This window comes from Vanessa tameamea, chromosome 21, assembly GCF_037043105.1.
Source record: "Vanessa tameamea isolate UH-Manoa-2023 chromosome 21, ilVanTame1 primary haplotype, whole genome shotgun sequence".
NCBI lineage: Eukaryota > Metazoa > Arthropoda > Insecta > Lepidoptera > Nymphalidae > Vanessa > Vanessa tameamea.
Window position 1 is genome coordinate 6,471,090 of NC_087329.1, and position 23,777 is coordinate 6,494,866.

Sequence of the window (23,777 nt, forward strand, 5' to 3'; positions counted from 1 at the left end):
GTTTCCATGTCTTATTGTTATTGATATACTAACAAGCTTAATATACCTTGTGTTAAACTATGCCAATGCGCCATAATATCGGGGGCACTGACTATATTTAGTAATCAGCAAAATTACATAACTAAGGTTTCCGTAACGATTTTAACGAAGCATTCGATTAAATGGCACACGAAACGCTGTATAGGAGCTTAAACAGTATAATAAAATTAAAGATAAATATCATGTTCATATGCTTTCTATTTAGGTAAAATAATTCGTCATGTTTTCTTTAATGGGATGAGGTTTTCTGAGTCTAAGCTAAAATGGTTGTTCCACAGGGATCAATTTTAGATACATTATTTTTTTTACTATATATAAATGAACTAAACTATGATATAAATTTTATTCGTGGTATTGTAGTTTGCTGAAGATCTTATAAAGCAACTTAATTACTTTTAAAAGTTATCAGAAATAAACTTAATTTTAATGCTGTACACAATGAAGACCATCGATACAAGTTTGGGAACAATAATTTGCTTTTAAGAGCATAGTTTGTAAGCGTGGGAATTTATTTTAGAACACACACATAGGTACTTTCCAATAATACACTTGCATTGTGCAGTGTATCGTACGCACCCCCTAGACAATTAGTTGCTTGTTTTCGTTGCAACGAATAAATTAAATTTTCATTGCGCGTTCATAACGTAGGATTTATAAAAATACATTTATTTATGAGTAATGTATTAGCTATAAGGTTGTCACTCGCAAACACAATTATAAATTATTTGTTAGCATAGAGTGCGGTCAGAGTGCATTAAGATGCCTCATATACATTATGATTTTTATTGATTCTACTGCTCTCCTCTTACTAAATTATTATTTTCTGGATATTTTAAGGTTGGTAGGTATAACGAATTAGGGCGTTAAGACACATTAAATAATCACTTACTTAAATTTTATAAATAAAAATAATGGAGGTAAATATTAATCATTTTTTTTTAATTAACTAAAAACTAAAGACATACATCTTCTTGGTTAAACAAGTCAATTAAAATTATTTTATATTACACAAAAATCAGGGGGGCGGCCCGCTGACGGTATCTGGTCATGAAAGGTACTAACTAAGTATAGCATCAGTACAAAATGGAATGTATATCAACCGTTTTTGCTTAGCACTATGCACTATTTTAATTAAGCATTTAAATAATTAGGAATTAAGCAGACGAACTAAACGACATGAGTTTGGGCATGAGTTGGCGTTTGTTTTAAATTTCGTATTAAGAGAAAAAAATAAGCAGGATAGTGCAAAAATGACATTACATTCAGGTTCATTCGGGTATTCACTATGTTCATCCTTACAATTTTGTACTTTTAATTCGACATTAGGGGAAAATAGTTACCCTTCGTACACTTTTCAGATTTTATTTTTTTACGATGTGATTAATTGTCGTATTTACCTAATTTATGTGCTTAAGTGTAACAAATATATTATAGTTTGTTACAAAAAAGTCCAAAACTATTATGACAAAAGGTTAAAGGGTTATAGGCTTTTTTCTACATAAAATAATTGTACGAATGTACCCCACGTATTGGTATGGTAGGGGTACGTTCGTACAGTAAATGCGGTAAATTCGTACGCCATGGGGTAGATTCATACAGGGTAATTAAAAAGCCAATTAAAATCGTTACATTTTTTTAATTATTACAAAAATATTTATTTATCAAAGAACTAACTTAATAATATGTGACTTGACTAATAGTCGATAAATCTTGAAAAGTAAAAATTAACAATTGCATCCCACGACACTCGCGCCCCATCCTTATGCTAACTTGTCTATGTGTGCGTAGACGATTCGCGAAATTATAAGACTCGGCTCGAAATAAAAACTGACGTGCTCCCACCTTGAGATCTGGGGAGGGACTGAAAATTTATTGACAGCGATGTCGAATAATAAGTCAAAACCGTCAAATGATTTTCTCCATACTAAAAAGTATGGACGACGAATGCCAAAAAGTAAGCAATATTTAAATAAAAATTACTATAATATTATGTGATATAATAGAAATTTAACACGGTGAACTTATTATTTACACTTTTGTGTCCCCATTTAACCAAAAATACATGTATAAACTAGCAGCTAAATAGCTTAAAAAACGTTAATAGAAAAGGTCGATTTCAGTGTTTGGAGTGATGTTGACGATGAATTTACTGAGTTATTAATACAAATTTTATAAATATCATGCGGTGAAACTTGAGATCTATCTATTAAGATACGGAATGTTTTTTTTCATCCATAATCAATGCTCCAGTTTTAAGATATTTCGAAAATAGTAAGAGCTATTTAGGCGTTCCGCAAGGACTGTCCTCTTAAGTATATGCCGTATAAACAAGTACCAAATAGTACTTGTTTATAAGGCATATTTCCATTTGATTTAAGTTTCAATAATTCGCACGAGTATTTATTTTAGTTCTTATATGTTTTCATTAAATTTGTTTAATAAATTAAATTATGGAACTTGTGGAAATAACGGGCGTGCGACTGGAATACTCTGGAAGCTTAGTCTATTTGTTTGTGTAAATGTGTACAATTCAGCCCGTTGCTATCAGATTCCATGAGTAAATCGGTAACCGCTTTTAATAATTATTAATTTTACACTACAATACTATACTTTGTTTACAACGATAGCTTTGAGTTTATTACAAGTAATTGATACATAAAAATATTTATTTTTTTATAAAAATAGATTTGTTCCAAAATTGCAGACAATATCTGTAAACGCATTTTATTTAAAAAATTGGAATACATTTCTTGTATTTTTTTTTTCATACATTAATTGTCGGAAGAGTAATGGTTACTTTTATTCATAGAAATTGTCGCCGTAAGAAAATTTGACCATTCCTTACATCGACAATGCGCTATAAACCCTGGGGACTAACAGGTTATATGCCCTGAGCCTTTTTTATGGTTTAGGTTGGCGTATGGGAATATGGGCCACCTGTATAAGTGGTTACCACCGTCCATACACAATGGCGCTGTAAGAAATATTAACCATTCCTTACATCGCCAATGGGCCACCAACCTTGGGAACCAAGATGTTATATCCCTTGTGCCTGTAGTGACACTGGCTCACTCACCCTTCAAACCGGAACACAACAATACTAAATACTGTTCTTTGGTGGTACAATATCTGATAACTGGGTGGTACCCACGCAGATGGGCTTGCACAAAGTCCTACCACCAACTAAAGCCTATAGTTACATGAGCTCACTCAACCTTCAAACCAGAACTCAACAATACTAAGAGTTGGTGCTGGGCGATAGAATAAATGATCAGTGGGTGGTACCTACCCAGATGGTCTTGGACAAAGCCCTACCATTATGTAAATAATTCATACAAATATAAGAATCACATCATATCAATCGTTCTAAAACTTTTTAAATTGAATTGTTATGGAAAACTTAACAAAGTAGGCACGGGTGCATAAATGCGATATGGAAAAATCACACACATATTAACAATAATTAACATATTAACACAAACACAATATTGAAATGTACTACTAGACATACGTTATGTAGGGGATGAAATGTATAGTGTACTGTACTCGCAAACTCGTCGTGTGCATTACAAATTCCCTCTGTGTCTAATCCGGTCGAATGGTAACCTGATACGTATGAAAAAATGCAAAACCAATCAACCAACTTCAACGTGATTTGCGATATTAAATACGCCACGTCCTTCACGCTAAAACTTATAAATTCTTGACCGAAAAATTTAATGGGATTTCAAATCAGGGCATCAAAATTTATAAGCTACCTACTAAACCAACGAGAAAGTTTTAATAAAAAATATATAACAAACATTAGTATAACATTTTTTTTTTGATTTAGTTAGGCGAACGAGCAAATGGACCAGATGATAAGCGGTCACCACTGTCCATAGACATTAGCGCTGTAAGAAATATCACTTGCATCGCCAATGTGCCACCAGCCTTGGAGTTAAGATGTTCTGTCCCTTGTGCCTGTAGTTACACTGTTCATTACAATGTTCGTACTACTATGGAGCGTTTTTTATTTCGTTTTTCATTGTAGGCGTAAAGTATCGAGTATCATGTGATTTCAATGAGTTTGATTTTGCTTTACTTAAAATATTCGATGACACTCAACCTGCTGGAAAGGTGATATAAATATACGAAACGAAACAATGTGAGAGATTTTACGTGTCGATAAAAATACAACATGAAGTAAAGCTTTTGTACAATCAAACGGTTTTCTATAAACTCAATTAAATTTTTATGCTAGGTTTGTTAGGAAGCATTCGATCAAGTTCTTTTGAAATAAATTCTCAATTTCAATCCCATGCTATTCGGAATGTTGAATTTCTAGACATTACTAATAGATGGTAGAAAAATGTGTTCGTTAATTCGCATTGATTGACAAAAGAGCTTCATTGAAAATAGATGGAGCTAATTCAGTGGGATGAGAAAATCAGTTTTTTATGGCATCGGTAAGTACGAGCAAATCGGTCTCCTGATGCTCAGGATGCTTGTACAAAGCCCTGACACTGATATAAGTTTTTAATCTATAACGACCGCCCATAGACATTGGCGCCGTATGATTTTTTTTTAAATTCTTACATACCGAATGCGCCACCAACCTTGGAACTGAGATGATACTATGATAATATGTCCGTTGTGCTTGTAGTTACACTGGCTCACTCACCCTTCCAACCGGAAAACAAACTAAGTATTAATGTATGGCGGTAGAATTTATGATGAGTGGGTGGTATCTATCTTGTTGCGGGCTTGCACAAAGCCCTCAATAAGTTCTTTGTAAACATACGATTAAAACAATGTTTTATAATACAAAGTTATTTTTTATGGTATGATAACTTCAAGTTAGAAAATTATTGTAATTGACTGAATTCTGAAATTATTGAAAATATTAAATTTTGAATTTAACACAATTAAACCTCAATTAAATCACTTCACCTATTTTTATTAAAATTGACGTGGAATTAGTTGAAGTTCACATGTTTTATAAATAATCATGGATTACATTTTTTTCAGATAAATAAATTCCTTTAAGAATCAAACCAATAATAAAACAAAGTCGCTTTCTGTAGAAACAGATAGATTTGTATCTACGCTAACTTTTTTAGACTACTCAACGGATTTTGAGGCGATTAACGAAATTCTGCCACATGTGTATTCCACCAACCCGCATTGGAGCAGCGTGGTGGAATATGCTCCATACCTTCTCCTCAACGGGAGAGGAAGCCTTAGCCCAGCAGTGGGAAATTTACAGGCTGATTATGTTTATGTTTATATGTTATGTATCATATATAAAACAATATAATAGAATATCGTAGGTCTTAAAAAAGCCCATAGAAAGGTCTGGAATAGCATGTGTCTATCATATAAGGTACTCTATAAATTACAGATAATTAAAAAACTGTAGGTTATTAGCGAATCATTTTATTTAATTATTATTTCATCAGATAAATATATTAATTACCTTAAATATATATTTTTTATATGATAGGTGGCTAACGAGCAGGAGGCTCACCTGATGGAAAGTGACTACCACCGCCCATGGACATCTGCAATACCTGGGGGCTTGCAGGTGCGTTGCCGGCCTTTATAGAAGGGGGACGCACATTTCTTGAAGTGATTTGATAAAGATTAAAATTTTCCTTTACAAATACATATATAATGGAATACAATGAATACTAAAGAGGATATAACCGATTAAAAATTACGTGGAATGAAAAAATCGATCGCTGTAAACCGGGTCAGATAATTGGCTCTACCAATTAATGTTTAACCTTGGCAGCTACAAAAACATAAACAATTTTCGATCGACAATAAAATAACGATTTAAACCAACGGTGATATCATTCATATTTCTCATTCATTACCTATGTTTATGATCGAACTTATATAGACCAATAAATAAACGCTATAAAATAAATGTACTAACTTAAAATTTTCTTTCTGAGATCGCTTCTAATTCTTTTATTAATAAATTGCACCCGTGCGAAACCGTATCGGTGACCGTCGCTAGTGAATTGTAAATAAGTAAGAACTGAGTTTCTTGCCGGTTCTTATCGGTAGAATCTACTTTCCGAACCGGTGGTAGCTTTGCCTTTAATTCGACACTGTAACATAATGATTCAAAAGTGCATTTAGAAGTCAACTCGAACAAATATTTGATTAATTTTAAGTTAATTGTAAGTAACTAATCTTATGCCTAAAACTAACTTAAATGTAAAGACCTCCTGGATGATCTCAACCGGACCTATTCTCGACAGAGACTATAATGGGGAATATATGGGCAAGATATATTATATCCAATATTATGATAGTCGCCCTCAATTCAATCGAAAAATAAAGAATTTTATTTGTGCTCAATTCTAATCATTTACGGTTTATCTTATTGGTTTTATTAATTATTATTTATTATATAATAGTTTAAAAAATGTATTATATGTTCTTATTTTTAATTATTATGCTTATGTTTAATTTATATTTTCAATAATTAAATTGTGTAATATGATAATTCATGGTGAGACTACCTGTAAGTAGTAGAACTTTTGCCTTGATAATTTTGAAACGTACTTTTTTTTTTTCGGATGTGATATTGTATCTACTGTTGGTTGTCCTAATGAAAATAAAATAAAATAAAATATCCATGTGTTGAATTTGCACACAGTTGCACTCTATTCCCTTTAGATAATCTATAATTAAAACGGAAGACAATTTAACACGACCAGATCTGAGGTGCAGGATCAACGTAAAATAACGCAAAGCTACTATAGTGGAAGGACAATTTCCAGAATTTGATCTTTCCGAATCAGGTTTGGAATCCCAGATCACTAAACCATTGAGACGAGAAATATAATGTATTGTTTTATGGTATATTGAAATATTGTTGACCATTGCACAGTCATTAAAATCATATCAAGGATGTTTCTCAACTTGAGAATAACATCGCGTTTTACGATGAGAACACGCACCAACTGTTTTATGAGTTATCATCTGAAGGGTATGAAAGTTATTAAATAAGATATTCTTTTATCTGGTATAAAGCAATTGTTCTATTAGTTTATAAAACAATTATAAAATAAGTTTATTCTTATCTAACACCCGTCAATGTTTTATAATATATCCAAGTTCAATCATCCGTTCATAAAGTTCAACTATAATCCAACTATTATAAATTGATGTTATAAAGCCTTGCATTATCTATGTCACGAAGAGGTCATTTCTCGTTTCGTGTTATCAATTATGATAAGCCAAAATTAAATTTATAAAAGTATAATTATTTAATTATTATTCTAAGCGAACGTCTGACCGCACTTTTCCATTATTTCGTTAAATATTTTTTTGTTATAAAGTATTTACAAATAAAATTAATATTTATATGTCACTAATATTTCTAGTTACTTTTAAAGTCGAATAAGACTGTCAATGTGCAAAACTTAGCTTTATATTTAATTTGTGTTTCAATTTGGTTGCCTTTGGTACAAACAAAGGTCGTTTCACACTGTCCAATTACCATCCCTTTTAAGTAGAGTCTAAATTGACAATGAACAAAATTTACTTAGTATTGAATCGTAAAAACAACAATGGGTTAACTTTATACAATAAATTTATATTGTGTCTTTGAAAGCCAACTTTAATGTATATTATTCCATTACATAAAGCGATTCGCTAGTTTTCTTTATATTTTACGTTAAATTATATCATATTTATAATATCACATGGTAAAATGGAATAAATTAAACTTAAGCTTAGCTTTAAGTTGTCATATTAATATATAGTAATTTTTATACAATTAAACTATAACATATTTTTTTAGCTTAAGATTAAAAATACGTTTTATATAAAAAAATCTCAGGATTTGAATTTGCCTCGTAGATTAAATTAACGTCCGAGAAGCGTGTGCGGATTACAATATATGCTTAAAATTAATTATAAAAACACAGACATAAGTACATATATTTCACACAAAACATAACAAATAATTTAAATATAATATTAAATAATGTTTAATAATTACTTATGAAACAGTGCTAAAGCCGCAAAAATAACTGAAACGACCAAACGATGCAAATATCTTATTCCAAATTATGTCTTTGTCCCAGTTGCATTTGAGACACAAATAAAATTACCATAATAATACACATAAATATTTAACTTGAATTAATAGTGCAAAAACATTAAAAGTATAACATCTTGTCTTATTGCCTCCACTGGAGACAAGAGGCTGGTTAATCTTTAGGTAAGAAGAACGGAATTGAAGTTTAATAATAATGGTGGGAAAATGCTTCTAGCATTTTAGCCACTCACACACGGTCATGATTCATGAATGGCGCAGGGACTATTATTAATATATAATTATTACTATTTACAAAATTAAAAATAACTACGCTTATTTAATAACTCACTATTAATATATAAACAATATTTTTGTTTATATATAAGAAACACTTGAACAACGAATATTACGTAATATCATTTTATAATATAATATTTCAATTATTAATAAGGATTTATATTTCAACTCAGCTTCATTTATTTAGAGTAATATTTGACATCATATGGATAAATGATTATTGATCTTTTTAACTTCGAGTCAGACGAAAAATTTCTTATATGATTTTACTATTCAGAGATATTATACGAAAACATTTTTTCTATATAATGAATTGTTTTTTTTTTCAGGTTTATAATTTCTTCTAAGGATGCGTCTTCTGTCCGTGGATGACTGATGCAACTGCCGAATTCTTCAGGTCATGGAGGCGAGAGAGTACACGAGTGTCTGCACATATTCCTTCGCCTACATGACCTGAAGAACAAGGCACTGATACCGATGGAACTTTGGGTTTGAATACATTTTCATACCTATAAAATAAAACCATATTATATTTATAATTGTATTTCTACTATTATTTTATTTCATAAACAAATTAATTAATTAATTTCTTATGGTTCTTTAAACTGTTAATCTTATAAGTTATTGAAGTAAATGAAAACAATTGTATTATGCACAAATTATGAACTATGTACTACGAAATGAACACAGCATTCGTAAACAATCATGTTCTTCGAGAAGTTACTTAATTATTAATTTTATTAACATTAAATAACGATAAAATAAACTAAAATTACAAAAGTGATTTTGTAACTAGTATTACACATTCGTAGTAAATATTGTACATCATATTCGTAAACTTGGGTTTGATCAAATTACACTTCTTAGGTACGGTTGATATTTTATTATAATTATATAAAACTAATTTACGATCATTTTCACAGACGGATGATTGAACTTAGTGTGACGAATTCGTGAATAGACAAATAGATTTTTAGTACAGACGGCCGTATTTTTATGTCGCTTTAATGATTATTCATATTTAGAAGCAATAACGAAACGCGTTTTAAAGTGGTCAAAGTCTGTTAATCTGATGATTATTATAAAAGTTTGCTATTTTTTTAATAGTGTAAAGTTTTTTAATCCGTGTAGCGATTTTCTAAAACAGATTATTAAAACCTCAAGAATCACAGTTTATAATTTTCTGTATTATAAAAGAATATACACTTTATCTAAAATTAAGCAAATCGGTACGAGTGTCTAAATTTTAAACAATTTCACAGTGCCTAATAAATAAAAATGAAAATAGCACTTCAAAAGTTGGATCTTTGCCATTCCATTTTTGAAAGTATCGATGAAATTACGTCGATTAAAAATATAATACGTCATAAAATGTCAACTTTTAAACGAAAAGTTGAAATGAGTCATTCTACTAATAACATTATAAATGTTATCTGAAATTAGTTTAAAAACAAAAGTGAGGTAGATACTATTCTATACGTTATTATTATCTTATTTGCGCATGTCTGCTTCTGTGACCGGTGTACAGAATCATTTTTAATAATAATAATTGTTTATTTGCTAACAACATTTTACATTATAATAATAACTTTAAAAAATTAAGTTTTTATCTATCATAAATGGTATGAAGGTAAAAATAAAAATAAATTAACATATTACGCACCATGATAGTGAATTATACTTTGAATGCATACCCACATATTTCTATTTCATCTTAAACAATCGCCAACAACTATGATTGAATATTTTCTATGATTCTTCCAACGAAGATTCGATATAACGGCGCCCAAGTGGATACTTAGTAATCTTGTTGTTCCGGTTGGAAGGATAAGTGAGCCAATGTAACTACGTGAATAAGGGGCAAAACATCTTAGCTGACATTGGGTTGGATTGGTGGAACATTGGCGATGTAAGGATTGGTTTATACAGTGCCAATGTCTGAGGACAGTGGCCTTCACTATACTACAGGCCAATTTATCGCCTATATTAAAAAATCTATATCTCGTAAAATTGATGACTAAAAATATCAATAAAAATAATCAATGTTTCGTATACGCTCCCTAACCATTAGTAAGTTAACTGTTTTTCGTTTAATTTAACTTTAAGTCATTTTAAATATTGACACAAATTGTATTAAATATATAAATGTATAAATATGTATATTTTTCATATCCTTTTTTATTTATAACATGTATTTTGAGAACGGTAGCCCGTGACAGTAACAGTAAAAATTACTAAAAGAGAGTGCGTTACGATTTTTACGGTTACATCGATAACAGAGCACTACCACGTCACTTCGCGTTCGAGTTGTGTAATTATTTACACTTACTATATGCAAAATGAAAAAATGTATATAAATAGATTGTCTATGTAACTCAAAATAATTTTTATATCACTTTTTTTTTATGAAGTCAAAGTCAAAGTCAAAAATCTTTATTAAATATAGAAGTGTTTACACTTGCTTATTAATAGTCAAAAATCTACCACCGGTTCGGAATTTAACACTTCGGACCCGAGAAGAACCGGCGAAAGAGACTCAGCGGGATATATATATATGATTTTTTAATTTACATGTACAATAATAATTATATTTTAGTTATTTGAAACAGCCTGGAGGCGATCATTTCATTCTCAAGGAGTGCAGTCAACTAAAAAGTCATTAGTGTTGTAATATCCTTTAGCACACAAACACTCTTTAACGATTCTTTTGAATTTTATAATTGAATAATTTTGAACGTTTTCTGGGATCCTGTTGTAAAAACGTATACATTGCCTCAAAAAAGAGTTACTAACCCTGTGTAATCGGGTACTTGGAGTAACAAGTTTATTCTTGTTCCTAGTGTTAATAGAATGTACGTCACAATTTCTGGGAAAATCATTTATTTGAACTTTTGAATTTCCTCAACAACAACACACTATCACTTCCGTAATTTTATTGTCTTACTAGCTGTGCCCGTGACTTCCATCACGTTTGAATTTAACAAAAAAGTTATTGTTGTAGCCTAAGTTACCCCTTATGACATCGTATATAACACAAAATCGATCTAGCCGTTCCAGAGATTAGCCGGAACAAACAGACAGACAGACAGATAAAAATTAAAAAAATATATTTTTTGGTATACCTAATTATGTACCGTGTATAAATACATATGTATTTAGTAAAAAGCGGTTATTTTAATATTGCAAACAGACACTCCAATTTTATTATATGTATAGATAGATTGTGTCTGCGTTTTCGATTTAGATCTTACAAATATTTTTAAATATAATTTGTAAGCGCTGTGTAAATACAGTCACAAAGGACATAATATCTCAGTTGCCAGGGTTAGCAATGCATTGGTGTAATTAGGAATGATTAGGATTTCTTAAAACGCCTATGTCTATGGCTAGAAGGGACCACTCACCATCAAGCACAGGCTCATTTGCCCATGTGCCTAACTAAGCTATAAAAAAAAATTACTTGATAAAAAGGCCACTACGTCAGTGAAGGAGATTAATCCACGGAACTGCCTCAAGGAGACAGCCTTGAAAATCATTATCTTTACATAGTATAAAACAAAGTCGCTTTCTCTGTCCCTATGTCCCTTTGTATGCTTAAATCTTTAAAACTACGCAACGGATTTTGATGCGGTTTTTTTTAATAGATAGAGTGATTCAAGAGGAAGATTTTTGTATATGTACTGTATACCGCCTGACTTCCCTTTCTCTTACGCATACGGTAGGCAGCCTCCTCCTCTCCCACTCTAACGTAACATCGCTAGCCGCATTTCGGACAGACGTTTTTTGAAGTTACTTCAGTCGGGCGTCCGTTTAGATCTGAGATACATCGATGATAGATTTTTAACAATCAATAATAATTAGCGAATGTAACTCTTTTATTTTAAAACATTGATTTGGACTTCGTAAATAAAAGTTTGAGCCTACGGAATTTTATTAAAGTAAACACGCAAGTCGCAGAATTTTTATATTCAGTGAACATTAATCAAATACTTTTCCTCGCCTTGGGGGCAAAACAAATTGAGACACTTACTTGAGTCTGTACGGGACGTTGATATATTGTATTATTTTCATTATTATATGCTGGAACAGAGTACAGAGAATAAGTGGGCACTCATTAAATAAATCTAAGTACTATCATTTATAACGTTTGTTGCTTTGCTTCTAATTATTTATTGTAGCAGGTTAACGTACAGTTAAACTCCTGTCATCGTTGAAAATAAAAATTAGAAATTAATGTTTTTTCTTTTTTTTTTTTTTAAGGAATAGTAACAATTTTAATAAGGAAGGGTTCCTTTTAAGCTTATCACTTGTGTTATGAGTGAGGACGACAATAGTCCAAGGGGTTAGGATCGATCCTGCGACTTTTTACATCGCTAGGCGGCCCGTAAACCATTACGCTATTGTCACTTCAAATTAAAAAAAATAAATAAAAAAAATAGGTTATACTTTTTAAAAAGTAAAAATAGAAAGACCTACGCCATTTTTCAATTGAGTACTTTTTTTTTAAAATAAATAATGATTGTTATATTTAAATATATGATGATATTTTCGTCCAATAATATATATATAAATAATAGCAATAAAAACTGGTTTCTGCTGGTTAGAGTTACTTTCTTCTAGATAGTCTCAATGCCAAGGTTATGACATTTAACGAATCTAGAATTAGCATGCCATTTCTTAACTAAAATCATTTAAAAATTAGGATCATTATGGAGAGTATTTCAACAATGATTCATCGTGTTCTGAGGTGAATGAAAAACAGCGAGAAAATGTCTTAGCTGAATGTCTTGGTCAGGAAACGCATATAGTGAAGCAGAATGAAATTGGAACTGGATCTAATGCTGAACTACCCCAAACAAGGAAAGTGTGGATATTCTGACAAACCTGAAGATGATCATGGATTTATCTGACAGTGTAAATACTTTGGCAGGCAAAAATGAAAAGACAATGTCCATAGGACATTCAGAGCGTGAGATAATCTGCACGTTGTTGATGCAATTCTACTACTTGGGTATGCCGTAATGAAGCACCGTCAAGGACTCCATGACTATTCCTTACGATTAGATGATGCCTTTGACGAGAAGTACGTTTACAAGTCGATACTATGTTTGGCAAAATAATAAACGTAAAAGATGATCAATATAAAAGTAATCATAAACCGCCCCAGAAACGCGTACCAATAAAAATATGCAGTCTCAATAAATTCGCTCATAAACATAAATTTAATTTCGGATTGGTTCGCTTTCGTCTCCAGAAATTATCATTGAAGTTTTAAGTCACCTAAAACTTTACTAACCTATATTAAAACTTCAAATATAATTCGATATTTGAATTAAGTACTTAATTTGTGTATTAACTATTGTGATGATGATAACTAGATATTTTGTTTTATTTTTGACTAATTGGACAGTTAATATTCAATTATGCTCAGATGGCTGGACGGATTAAGATGAAATTTAGAATACATACATACATACATACATACAGCCTGTAAAGTTCCCACTGCTGGGCTAAGGCCTCCTCTCCCTTTGAGGAGAAGGTTTGGAGCATATTCCACCACGCCGCTCCAATGCGGGTTGGTGGAATATAGATGTGGTAGAATTTCGTTGAAATTAGACACATGCAGATTTCGTCACGATGTTTTCCTTCACCGCCGAGCACGAGATGAATTATAAACACAAATTAAGCACATGAAAATTCAGTGGTGCCTGCCTGGGTTTGAACCCAAAATCATCGGTTAAGATGCACGTGTTCTAACCACTGGGCCATCTAACTTACTTAACATCTGATTCCAAATACACACGATGCAAGTTAATTGAAATTCGTAATGTAAAAGTATATTTATCCTACATTTGTCTTGGTAGTAGGGCTTTGTGCAAATCCGCCTGGGTAGTTGCCGCTCCTTATATATTCTACTACCAAGCAGCTATACTTAGTATCATTGTGTTCCGTTCTGAAGGGTCAGTGAGCCAGTTTAACTACAGGCACAAGAGACGTAACATTTGACACGTCAGTTTGGATGAATGGTTATTTAAGAAATGTTTGACAAATTTCATACGGCTCTACTGTATATGGGCAGTGGTGTCTACTAACCATGATGTATTATTAAGAGACAAGTTAAAAAATATAGTTTGAAATACATAAATTATAAGAAGTATACGTTCATATTAATTTAATCGCATTCTTTTATCTCAATGTGTATTCGATTCGTTTTCTTTTCCGGAAAAATAAGTTTAATGTTGTATAGTTTATTATTAATACAATAATATGCTGTTCTATAGCGGATTGTTGCGTTAAGCATTTCGTACCTGTCGACATTGTAACCGCAAATGGCAATGTGCGAATTGAATTGAAATTTGATGTTGAGATACTTACGGCCAATAATATAAGCAAAATATTTATACGAGGCCGTTTCGCTTGAAAAATAAAAACAAAATTTGCATGAAGACAATTTTAGTATCAAGATTAAAGCTTTCTCATATACTGCCAATAGGTATATTCTATATTAATATCACTTTTATTTTTTAAACTTAAATAATCAATTAGAATTTTATTCAAAAAGATCATACTAATATTATTGATTATCATTAAGAGGCAAGCTTAATGAAACAAAATTAATTCTAAAACAACATCCCCGAACTGCACAACTTTAAAGTACCTGATGATCTTTTGCACGTATTGATGGAATGCGCTTAGAACGAATCAGTTAGAACTAAACTTAATTTAGATATAAAGTCTGTTGGACAATGCAATGTCATTCTGGCAGATCCAATGTGTCGCAAAAATGTTGTTCAAATTAAGTCATAGACTTGTGAATAATTAAGGTAGTTGTAAGTTTAATATATATTATTTTTGTATAATCAACCAGAGCGGCATGTTCGCGTATGCGAAAAAGCCTTCTTTTTATTAAAAATAAAAAAAGAAGCAAGTTTACATAAAATAGTTTGTAATACACAAATTATATGAAGTACTAGTCGTCGTCTAGATATAGTTTGTAAAATGATGATTCAAAAATGCTTGTAAAAACCTACTTGAATTGAGTATATTTTGATTTTGATTCTGTATGCATATGTTCAATTGTCAATTTTCTTAAACATTACTTTATTAAAAAATATTCTACTATTGATGGAATAAGCTTCCAGGAAATAACTCAAGTGCAATTCAATCCGAGACGAATTTTAATTCAATAATATTTAGGTTTATCTATTGTGATAATGTTTCCGTCATTGAAATGTGTTGTCCAAACTCAAATCGGGTATTCTGAAATGGGGGCTTATAGCGCTATAGCCTTAAATCTCGTCTCCATTTTATATCCCAAGTAAATGAGATGGCTCGGATTGGAGATTTCCGTTAATATTTTAACCTCACGCCAGGACGCTTGAGTACTTTTGAACTGCCTCGCTTTGTTAATAATTGACAAGGGTGAGCCGTGATTTGCGATTGTGATATCTACGATTTACCTTTTCAAAGAGCTTAGGTTATTTTATAATTTAAATAAATAAAACGTGTATATAATTTTTTTTAAAATTAGAATGAAGCAAGCTTGAACTCCAAGGAAAGTCATAGGCTTCTTTTATGTTTGCCTGACGATTTTTTTTTATAATATATAGATAGGCGGACAAGCCCATGCCAATGGGCCACCTGAAGGGTCATCACCGCCCATAGACAATGGCACTGTATAAAATACTAACCATTGCTTACATCGCCAATGTGCTGCCAATGATATGTCCATTGTGCCTGTAGTTACACTGGCTCACTCACCCCTCAAACCGAAACACATCAATACTGCTGTTTGGCGGTAAAATATCTGATGAGTGAGTGGTACCTACCCAGACGGGCTGACACAAAGCCCTACCACGAAGTATCATCTATCAAACATCAAATAGATGAACCTCTAAAACAGGAGTCAAGTCGATGGCAACTAATTTTATATAAATTTATAATCGTAAAACAGATAAACTAGTTGCTAGTATAAAATGTAGAAACGTTGACATTAAACAGTCGGTCCCGCTAGGCTAGCTTGGAAACTCGCCAAGGGGAATTGTGGTTTTTGTTACCGCGCTTAGCGGTTTGCAATATAAAACACCCTTTTTCTATTTATAACACAATATTCTAGAATTCGGTCGGCGGTGAATGGACTTGAATAATTCATTTTCTATATTAAAACTTTATATGAACTCATTGATTATAAAATATATTAAAATAATACAACGAAATTTAATATATATTATACATATATATATATATATATATAATATAAAACATAAATCGTCATTACGTGGTATAAAACAAAGTCGCTTACCGCTGTCTGTTTTGATCTTTAAAATTGCACATCTGATTTTGATGCGGTTTTTAATAGATTGATTTAAGAAGAATGTTTTTATGTAGATATTAGATATGCACAATATATTAGAGAAACACTGATTATTTTAGAGGTTTCTAAAGTGATATAATAGATAAACACATTTAAGAGGACAGCCCTCGCGGAACGCCAAAATAGCGCTTACTATTTTCAAAATATCTTAAAACTGGAGCATTGATTATGGATAATAAAATACATTCAGTATCTCAATAGATATATCTCAAGTTTCACCGCATGATATTTATAAAATATGTATCAATAACCTGGTAAATTCATCGTCAACATCACTCCAAACACTGAAATCGACCTTTTCTATTAACATTTTTTAAGCTATTTAGCTGCTAGTTTATACATGTATTTTTGGTTAAATGGGGACACAAAAGTGTAAATAATAAGTTCACCATGTTCAATTTCTATTATATCACACAATATTATAGTAATTTTTATTTAAATATTGCTTACTTTTTGGCATTCGTCGTCCATACTTTTTAGTATGGAGAAAATAATTTGACGGTTTTGACTTATTATTAGACATCGCTGTCAATAAATTTTCAGTCCCTTCCCAGAGCCCAAGGTGAGAGCACGTCAATTTTTATTTCGAGCCGACTCTTATAATTTCGCGAAACGTCTACGCACACATAGACAAGTTAGCATAAGGGTGGAGCGCGAGTGTCGTTGGACGCAATTGGCTACATCAAGACGGCCACCATTTAAAGATATATTATAATTTTCCTTTCTAACATTGGGTAGGTTAAAAACTACACATTTTGTTTTTTGAGTATTCGAAACTAAATTATTTACTGTAAACCAATCGTGTATCTGTGATAATGCACCGTTCACATCGTCATAGTCAGTTATTTTCCTGTCTACCTTAAAAATCTGTGAAGTATAGTCAGCAAACAACATTATATCACAAATACCTTTAACAAAGAAAGAAAGATCATTTATATATACTAGAAATAGAAAGGGACCCAAAATTGATCCTTGTGGAACACTCATATTTAACGTAGATCCAGAAAACTTTATGCCATTAATGAAAACTTGCTGGACTCTTTGACTTAAATATGAAGCAATGAGATCAAGAGCTTTACCTTTAATACCGTAGTATTTGAACTTATAAAGAAGCGTCTCGTGTTCTACATAATTAAATGCTTTAGACAAATCACAGATTACTCCATTAGCATTCTGTGATTTTTCTCAAGCATCGTAAATATGTTTAAGAAGTGCTATTCTCGCATCAGTTGTCGAGCGACCTCTTGTAAAACCGAATTGCTTACTATGAAAAATAGTATTTGTACGAAAATGGACGAGAAGTTGATTTAAAAATTTTTTTTCGAATATTTTACTTAAAGATAGAGTATTGAAAAAATTAATATTTAACTCCGTTATTTATATTTATAAAATTTAAGTTACCAACCTTAAAATATCAAGAAAATAATAATTATTATTTAGTTAGACGAAAGCAGTTGAAACAATAAAAATCATAATGAATATTAGGCATCTTAATGTACTCTGATCGCACCCTATGCTAACAAATAATTTATAATTGCGTTTGCGAGTGACAACCTTATAGCTAATACATTACTCGTAATTAAATGTATTTTTATAAATCCTACGTTATGAACGCGCAATGAAAATTTAATTTATTCGTTGTACCGAAAACAAGCAACTAATTATCTCTGCGTACGATACGCTGCACAATGCAACTGTATTATTGAAAAGTACCTATGTGTGTGTTCTAAAATTAATTCCCACGCTTACAAACTACGCTCTTAATATTAATAATAAAAAGCTGTGAACGTTAAGACATACTATCTGTACTATATTTATTATCAGCATTGCACCCGTGCGAAGCCGGGGTGGGTCGCTAGTTTATATATATATCTCTCATCACGAGATATCTGAAACTAAGTCAGATTGAAACTTAGGCTAGCAAAAAAGGCAGGCCTTGTTTTTATTTATTAATTCGTGCGTGTTTGAGAATGAGGATGTGTAACTAAATAGTTTTTTTTTTATAAACTAATGATTTATCACTAAAACAAAATTTAATTAAGCAAAAGTGTAAAAATACTTTCTTTTAAATGCACAACAGTGTCACGTCATGAGTACATATATCTGACACGAAACTAAGTTTAAATTGAAAAGTTAAATTACCAATATATCGAGTCCTCGAGTTCCATCGCAAATTTTACAGACGCCAAACCCCTTTGGCCCTCAGAGGCCCCTTTACCCCTCTCTGCGTGAGCAAACGTCCCTTAGAACTCTTCTGATAATACATATTGGAAAGTCACGTATCGCCAGCATTGTATGGATTTTTTATCTGTTCCTATTTATTTATGTATTGGAAAAGTGGAAGGGATTCTCACACAAACATCATAGCCATAATCCAATGGTTCCGTTTTTTTATATTTATTTATAATAAGTAAGTTACAAGCTGACTGGCACTTGGTATAACTTGTTGTAAATGATCACCACTGTTTATAGACATTTTGCACTGTAAGAAATGTTCACCATTCTTTAAATACACGATACGCTACCGATCTTGGAAACTAAGTAGTTAGGTCCCTTGTTCCTGTAATAACGCTAGCTGAATTACTCTTCAAACCGAAACACAGCAAGACTAAGTAGCTCTACTGAGCGATGGAATAAGCAAAGAGTGGGTGGTATCTACTTAGAAGGCCTCGCACAATGCCCAACAACCTTGTATCTATACCATCTTGGTCATGGAACCGATAAAAAAATTATCGGATTTATCCGTCGAAAAATTCTCAGTAGCAAACCCGTAGTCTGGAAGTTAGAAGCGTATACATTCCTTCGGAAAGTACGTCAAACCGTTGGAGTTCGCTTGAACTCTTTCCGGTTGTGTCCGATTTGCCGCAAGTAAAAAGTGCAAACGAACGAAGTAAACAATTTCCTTTCCGTTTCTTCCTAGAAGAATCTACATTCCGAACGGATGGCAACTTTGCATTAAATCTTGTAAAATAGCTATTCAAAAGTGTTTGCCTACTTGAATAAAGTATATTTTTCTTTTGATTCGTGCAGGTTTCCTCACAATGGTTTCCTTCACAGAGATCTAAATATATTTCCCTACGTACTTATATAACATTTGTTTTTGTTTGTTATTTTTAACGTGCAATAAAGCATAATATTATTGTATTTGTATGTCAGGTTATTTCTAAATCGTACTAAAACATGTTCTATCAATTGCAGCCTATAAGATACATTCTTACATAAACTTCTTGCTAGCAAACCCAAAATATAAATACAATACCAAATATATTATTTTATTTATTTCACTCACAGTTCACGGAGATAGCAGTTGGCAAACAAAAGTTTGTAATATCCGCTCTTTGGACGAAGTGGAAATCCTTCTTGAAGTTTCGAGGATATATTTTGAACCAGATTATTACTTAAATAAAAAGTGATGCCACAGAAATAATTGGCATGGATGTTCAAAAGAACATAAGCTATATTAGAAATAAACTGAGCCCGGGGTCTCCCCACTTGAAATTTATAAAACTTCATAATACACAATATATATTTTTAGAAGAATTGTAGTAATGCCCCTAATTAATCCTTTTAAGCTTATCACTTGTATTACGAGTGGATACGACAGTAGCCCGAGGGGTCAGGATCGATCCTGCGACTTTTTACATCGCTAGGCGGCCCGTAAACCGTTGCGCTCTTGACGCTTCGAATTTTTTATTCATTCCCAATTTGAGGGGTAAATTATAAAACTTTGGCCTATTTCATGGGACTTAAGCTACCTCATAACAAATATTATTAAAAATCGGCGAAATGGGCCAAGCGGACTGGCCACAGACATTGGTACTATAAGAAATTTTACCCATACCTTCATCGCCAATGCGCCGCCAACCTTGGTAACTGAGATATTATATTCTATGTGAAAACTCACACACACACTTATGACTGTATACATTTACAAATAGTAAGTTAAAACGATTAGTAATCTTATCGGTGACGCAAATAAATGAAAAAATACATACAAAAGTTGCCTACATTAATTGGTTGGTTCTCAGGACTATCTTTTATTTACAGATTTTGAAACTACTGGCCATAAAGCCTTACAAAATTGGTTGGATCAGACACAATATCCAATATAAGAAGCTGGTGCTGAAAACCAACCGACCAATCTAGGCTTTGGAAGATAATGTTGTAAATAAGGCACGTGTCGCAATTTACCATGTTTTTTTTTAATTCCTCAACCGACGATATGACTAATCGTTATAACTTCTCATTTGTTCGGGTACAATTGTGACTAGATAAAAGTTTTTGTAAGATTGGTGGTAGGGGTTTTGCAAGTTAATCTGGGTAGCCACCACTCGTCACATACCACTATTCTACCACCATACAGCAATATTAGGTATCGTGGAGTTCCAGTGTGGAAGGGTGAGTGAGGCAATGAACAGGCACATGGGAAATAGCATCTTAGTTTTGAAGGTTGGTGGCATATTGGCAATGTAGAGAATTGTATATATTTCTTACAGCGCCAATGTTTATGGGCGGTGGTGTCCGCACATCATCATTGACACGCCAACCTATTAAATAATAAGTGTTTAAATGCAGAGTATAATAAATTTTTAGGTACAATTTTTTTTAAACTCCGTAAAGCTAAGTAATTCTAGAAAAAGAACATCTATGTTTTATATTTATTAAAGAAAACATAAAAAATAAAGCGATAAATTAATGGATTCCTGAAAGGAGGATTATTATTCATGAATATGAAATATTCAAATCACTTTCATTTATATTTCACTAGAACTTTCTCTTTGAATACAAACTAAAGGTTCCTTTGTTATCTCGATCACCACAGACTACATAAGACTTATTTGTATATTATTTACATTTGATTGAAGCCGAGAGGAATTAAATAAACTTACGGAAAACCATATATTTATGAAAAACGATACTTATGAAATATATGGTTTTCCGAAAATGTTAATTTTAGTTTAATATTCATAATATTCAGAGAGGAAGGTCTGTTTACTTGCTCTTTGAAGACACAGTTCCGATTTTATTAACATAAAAGGTTTTTAGTACATCAACTGAAAATAAAAGGTTCGAAACCGAGCAAGCACTACTGAATTTATATGTGTATTTATTTATATTGTATAACGCGAAAGAACACAACTTGAGAAAACCCTCATGTGTTAAATAAAAATGCCACATTGGATCAGCGTAATGAACTAAGCTCCACTTTTTCCTCAAAAACGAAAACGAAACCATGCCTTAGCCCAGCAGCGGGATGAACACTGTATAGTGTTAATTTTATTTACTTTTAACAGATTTGTATATTTTTACTGAACCGAAGGTTGTATACTTCCAGGTTGAGTCATATTCAATCATAGAGTTATACAAATACAATAGATACTTTTTGGTTTAAAGTCTTTATAAATAAATGTAAAAAAGGATATTTTTGAATTTTGTAATTTTGTTAAATTATTTGATATTATTTTAATATGAGATGTAAACTGGTTTTGTTGAAAATTATTTATGTTCTCGTTTACTTGCAGCTGTGTTGCTATGCTGTAAAATAAGGGATGACGAGCGGATACCCAAACATAACCAAAACCTAGTAAATATACATCCGTTTGGTTGTTATAATGTTTATATCCGTTGGGTTGTTCAGCCGCTTCGATACTCTTACATGTTAATAGGAATATTATCAATACTAATATTACTCATCTATCGTTAAAGATTTCGAATTTTATTTAAGACTGACGGCCATATGAATGTCAAAATTTCAATTAAGTTTTCTTACGTCGTCGTAAATCTTATGTTTTAGTTGAATTGTAATTATAACGCCTTAAAAATACTAAATTCATTTACTGTTATTATATATACAAACATAATATTCCAAAATATTGTATTAATTCTTTGTCAATTTTTCCTCTGAAATCACATCGATAAAGGCGCATTTGTCCAAACTTTGATAAACTTATCCGAAAATTCTATCAAATGTACTATTTACTCGGAAGAAATTTCCGACTCATGATATCCGATAAAAATTCAATAAAGCGAAATGAACACTTCTCGAAAACAACTCCAGAACAAAAGTCATGTTTCATAAAACTCGTGAAAGCTCAACGTGTTGGATAAGGTTGTAGATGCTGAGAGTTTATACGGCTTGTTGAAGATTGAAATATCCATATGATCGGAAAATTGTTACCTCGGTAGATTTTCTGGACATTTGGTGATATGATGCCCTACTTTATTTAATTTTCGTAATATATTTGATGGATTAGATAAAGAATACATTCAGATTCTTACCGGTTCTTTTCAGTGGAATCTACATTGCTTACCAGTTTTGACTTCAAATAAGAGCCTATTTGGATAAAGTATGTTTGTTTATTAGTTTTGATATAAGCGGCGTAAATGAATCCAAACAATATACAAAATGTGAATTTTTATTCATTTACTAGCAAATTTCTTTAAGGTAAGCAATTAGAGGGAAATTCTCATATAAAGTACGCGTTAAAAGTGAGCCCTCTTAACTCAAGCAAGTTATGTCTGCCTTGAATGTAATGAGATATCATATCGTCAATAACATGCGATATAAGGCTTCGGCTACGAGCATCTGTAATATGTGGATCCGAAAAAACCGAGGTCGGTATGCTTTGACTGCATACGATCCCCATCCGGCGTAAAATTTTATCGGTCGCTAGCAGTAAGGAAGTGTCCGGAACGAGATTGTTTACGGTATCCTGGGATCCACTCAATACAATACATAATGTGTTATTTAATAGGTAGGTAGGTAGGAAGTATTTAAATATCGACGATTCAAAAACGCTTCATTGTGAAGTTTACTTGAATAGAATTGATTTGATTTGAAGCACCTGGGCCGGCAAAAAATGATTACTTGGTTAGCTTTATACAAGCCTGTCTGGGTAGGTATAATCCACTCATCAGATGTCCTACCGACTAATAGCAATACTTAGCATTGATATGTTCCGGTTTGAAGGGTGAGTGAGCCAGTGTAACTACAGACACAAGGAACGTAACATCTTAGCTCCT

General features: G+C 31.9%; 1 protein-coding gene across 6 annotated transcripts in view; it reads right to left on the reverse strand.

Annotated features, from left to right (window-relative positions):
- Positions 1-23,777, reverse strand: part of LOC113395493 (uncharacterized) — a 167,294-nt gene that overhangs the window by 143,132 nt on the left and 385 nt on the right. The window lies entirely within an intron of this gene.